This window comes from Nomascus leucogenys, chromosome 8, assembly GCF_006542625.1.
Source record: "Nomascus leucogenys isolate Asia chromosome 8, Asia_NLE_v1, whole genome shotgun sequence".
Taxonomy (NCBI): Eukaryota; Metazoa; Chordata; class Mammalia; order Primates; family Hylobatidae; genus Nomascus; species Nomascus leucogenys.
The window spans coordinates 46297892-46302532 of NC_044388.1; positions in this window are offsets into that span (position 1 = coordinate 46297892).

Here is a 4641-nt window from a genome sequence, read left to right on the forward strand (position 1 = left end):
CTGCATGGATTATTTTTTAAAGTGTGGGCCAATAGCTGAAGACTGGAAGTGCCTTTTTGTGAGATTTTCATTGGCATAGAGTTTGCTGTAAAGAGTTTGGCACTTTTTATCGAGACGAATATGGCCCCAAACAGATGGTCTTACATAGATCAACCCAACCACTGACGATACAACCAGAATTCTCACCCAGGGGAAGTTGTAGGAAAGGGAAAACACTTTCTAGTGTTTCTAGTAAACGTTTTTATTAAAGCAAATGGTTGGAACACCTTCTTGACCCTCCCTCGTCCAGGCTGCTGCTGCGGACTTCCTTCCCATTCATGCTTAGTGTGGCAGGTAGGAACACACAAGGGCTTTTGACAGCGGCACTCTCAGTAAGAAGTGTGGCTGCGGGCCCCAGTGCACTCCAACCTGCTGCAGGCCTTCTCTGGAGTTGTTAGGATTTCCTTCTCTCTCCTGGTCTCAGGGGACCTTGAAGGTGGTTAGGAAGCTGGAAGGCAGAAAACAAACAGGTATGAATGTCCCGCAGAGCAGGCGGATGCTAGTAGAGTGGTTTTCAGGAGTGTGGTCCATGTGCAGGAGGCTGGTCAAGGACCCTAGTTTCTCTTCCAAGGACTTCCAGCCCCGCCCCCAGGAATGTGCCAGGCTGGCCAGCAAAGCCTGAGGACACCATGGTTATGGATTCCCAGCACACGGGGAACTGTAGGAGCACCTTGCATGTTACACATACAGACTTCAAGTCCACTTTCAGGGTTAAGCAGGACACTTCTGAAACGCTTCACTGGGGGCTTCCCTCTAGCCTGCACTGGCTCCCTGACACCTCACTTCCTGTGCCCACACCCATCCCACTGCACTGTTAGGAGCACTTTGCTGGGGAGGCTGAAGAACGATCTCAGGCTTTCTCGTACTCCATGAGGTTACTTCCTATGCAGGAGTCAAATACATTAAACTGGGAAAGGAATGGCTCTTGCTTGTCAGCTGCCATTACAGCTGCTGATGGGGGTCAGGGGAGTGAGGTTGGCTAAAGGCAGGACAAGGGGCATTTGGGCCATCACCCGGCAGGTACAACCTGTTGATGTCACCAGCAGGAAGCCACAGCAAGGGGGATGTCAGGAGGCTCTGTCTCCCTTGAGAGTAAGAAAGGAGAAATGATAATTCCAAGAGTAGCCGTGACCGCACTCCCTTCCCTTGAACCCACAGGTCCCCAAATGCATTTTTTGTTTGTTTCATTTTGTTTTGTTTTGTTTTTTGTTGTTGTTTGAGACGGAGTCTTGCTCTGTCATCCAAGCTGGAGTGCAATGGCATGATCTTGGCTCACTGCAACCTCTGCCTCCCAGGTTCAAGCGATTCTCCTGCCTCAGCCTCCTGAGTAGCTGGGATTACAGGCACGCGCCACCATGCCTGGCTAATTTTTGTATTTTTTAGTAGAGACAGGGTTTCACCATGTTGGTCAGGCTGGTCTTGAACTCCTGACCAGGATTACAGGCATGAGCCACCGCACCCGGCCCGGTTGTTGTTTTAAGAGACAAGGTCTCACTCTGTTGCCCAGGCTGGAGTGCAGTGGTGTGATCATGTTCATGGCTCACTGCAGCCTGGGCTCCTGGGTTCAAGCAATCCTCCTGCCTCAGCCTCCCAAGTAACTGGGACTACAGGCGCACCACCACACTGAGCTAATTTTTTAAATTTCTTATAGAGGCAGGGTCTCACTATGTTGCCCAGGTTGATGTTGAACTCCTGGTCTCAAGCAATCCTCCTTTCTTGGCCTCCCAAAGTGCTGGGATTACAGGTGTGACACACCTTGCCCGGGCGACGAAAATGCACTCGAACCCCTCCATATGCACAGACTCAGCTCTGGATGGCTGGATGTGAGATCAAGAGGTTAACTGGTGCCTTCCCTTCTGATTCATCCAGAGTTCTAGGCAGATGTTTGGAGGCTCCCTCTGCTCCCTCTTGCCCTGTGTTCCAAATACAGACAAACACCTTGCTCCTCCCTGCTAAGGAGTCAGGGCTGGGTGTGGGGCACGGAGGCCCTGCGGGCCCAGCCCGGGGCCAGGGTCCCAGTTCCTGCTGCTCGGTGTGGGCTTGGGGAAGGGCTGTGCGTACGCAGATTGATCCGCCAGCTGTGATTTGTCATTTCTCTCAGGCAGGCGCTGTTTTCTCGTGGTTCAGGAGGCCCCTTCGACACCTGCTTTATTTTTCTTCCTGCGTTGACGTGACGGGAGACAGGTGTTAAACTACTTAATCACTTTAAAATTGTTTTAATTTTCTGTTTTTTATTGATCTCTCCAGCACCAATTAATCAGCTCACTGGACCAGGCAGTTAGTACATTAAAAATTGTCAGGGAGGCCGTGCATCTTGCAAAATGTCTAAAAAATATTCGGCTAGCAAATTTCGCTTTTCTTTGGCATGCAACAGTCCATGGCCCATGAAACTCCCACTCAGAAAAGGCCTCTGCCTCCAGGACTTGTGTGCAGGGAGTATTCAGGCCACTGCAGGAGCTCCGGCCAGGGGCTTCTGGTAGGGCAACATTGGACGCAGGTGCCTGGCTCATCAGTGATTTGCCACCTTTCCTTCCACTTTTGTTCTGTTTCTTGCACATCCTGGGTCTGATTTCCCCAAGGACTTTGGGAGTTTTTGTGGAAGGGGACTTGACAGTCTGTAACTGCCCTGTGAGGCCAGGACAGAGGGTCTAAAGCAAGTGTCCCTTTCCACAAAATCTCCCAACATCCGGCCCCCGAGCCCACAGACAGATTTCCCCTCCCTGGGACACCAGCACTTTTGACTTGTCCTTCTGACAATGCCAAAACTACCTCCCTGGGGCAGGGGCCCCCTAGGCTGGGTACACTCCGTCTGCTGGCGTGCGGCAGTTGTGTCATGCTGCCTCTTCCCCAGCACCCAGTGATGGGCCTGAAGCCCTTCCACAGAATGTCCTGGGCAGTGCCACTCCACACCCACTGTCACTGTCACTGGCTCCTGTGCTGCAAGCCTTCACTGCCTGTCTTTTGTCACCCCTCTGGAAAATGATTTATTAACTACTTGGCTATACTTCTCATTCAATAAAATATGGATGGAACAACCAGAGACTTCAACCTCACTTCTTGGGGTGAGAACTGTGTTTTCCAGTTTTCCCATGTTTGCCTAGTTTCCTATGACTTTCTAAGAGCAAGCCCCTTATTTCTTCCGGGGTGCATTAGCCATCCCGCAGACTATCCGCAGGGTCTGGGTCACCCGCTTCTTCCTGGGAGCACCACCCTCCCATAGCAGCCCTTGCTCCCCTGCCCCTCTCTCCAGGCCCAGTAGGCCCCGTGCAGGTGGACGTTTCCTCCCCTCCTCCACGCTTCCCGCTCACGGGGCTCCGCAGAGAGCTAAGCCCAGGCCCTTGAGACTCAGGGGTCCCAGGCCCTGCTGAGAAGGGCTGCCCCCCGCCCCCGCCCCTGACCCCACATTCTGGAAAGTTGGAGGGCGTGGGCCTCGGGGGCCGGCACAGCCAGCCCTGGTTCTGGCCATGGACTTATCTCCCTCACCCCACCCTCTGGTATTAATTGGTATATGATTGGGCCGGGACATATAATCTAGTATTGATTTTCTCTCTGGACGCCACAGCTTTATTTGCTCACATCTGCCTTGTGTTTAATTGGTGCTTTGCTCTGGAAACAGAGATCTTATCGGCCTGCTGGGTTTCTTTTCCTGGAGCACACAGGCACGCACAGTCCCAACCCTACCTCTCCAGGACCCTCCCGCAGCCAGGCCTGCCCGGGCTTAAGGGGACAGAGGGGAATGACCCAGGGGGTTTGCTTTACACTTGACCTCCCCAGCTGGGGCCATTCCTTCCTGGAGTGAATGTGTGTGTGTCTGTGATGATCACTGGGGAACACTGGCTTTGGGTGGGGCCTGGGTTCATACCCGCTTCCTTCATGTATGTCTTCGCGGCTGGCCTATTGAGTTTTTCAGCACAGTAATATCTCTGCCTTATCTGAGAGAAAGGGAGAATGGATACCTGCTCTGTAGGACTCCTGGAGATTACCTTTCAGGCCCCACACAGCACCTGGCACTTAGTAGGTGTGATGAGCAGCAGCTCCTTGGTCACTTGCCTGGTCCCACTCAGCCCATGCAGCTCTGTCAAAGGCCTATGAACCAGAGCAACTCCATCTTGAATAGGGGCTGGGTAAAATGAGTCTGAGACCTGCTGGGCTGCATTCCCAGGAGGTTAAGGCATTCTTAGTTGCAGGATGAGTTAGAAGGTCAGCACAAGATACAGCTCATAAAGACCTTGCTGATAAAACAGGTTGCAGTAAGGAAGCCAGCCAAATCCCACCAAAACCAAGATGGTGACGAGAGTGACGGCTTCACTGCTACACTCCCACCAGCGCCATGACAGTTTACAAATGCCATGGCAACATCAGGGAGTTACCCTATATGGTCTAGAAGGGGAGGCATGAATAATCCATCCCTTGTTTAGCATATCATCAAAAATAACCATAAAAATGGGCAACCGGTAGCTGTCAGGGCTGCTCTGTCCGTGGAGTAGCCATTCTGTTATTCCTCTACTTTTTTTTTTTTTTTGAGACAGAGTCTCGCTCTGTTGCCAGGCTGGGGTGCAGTGGTGTGATCTCGGCTCACTGTAACATCTGCCTCCCAGGTTC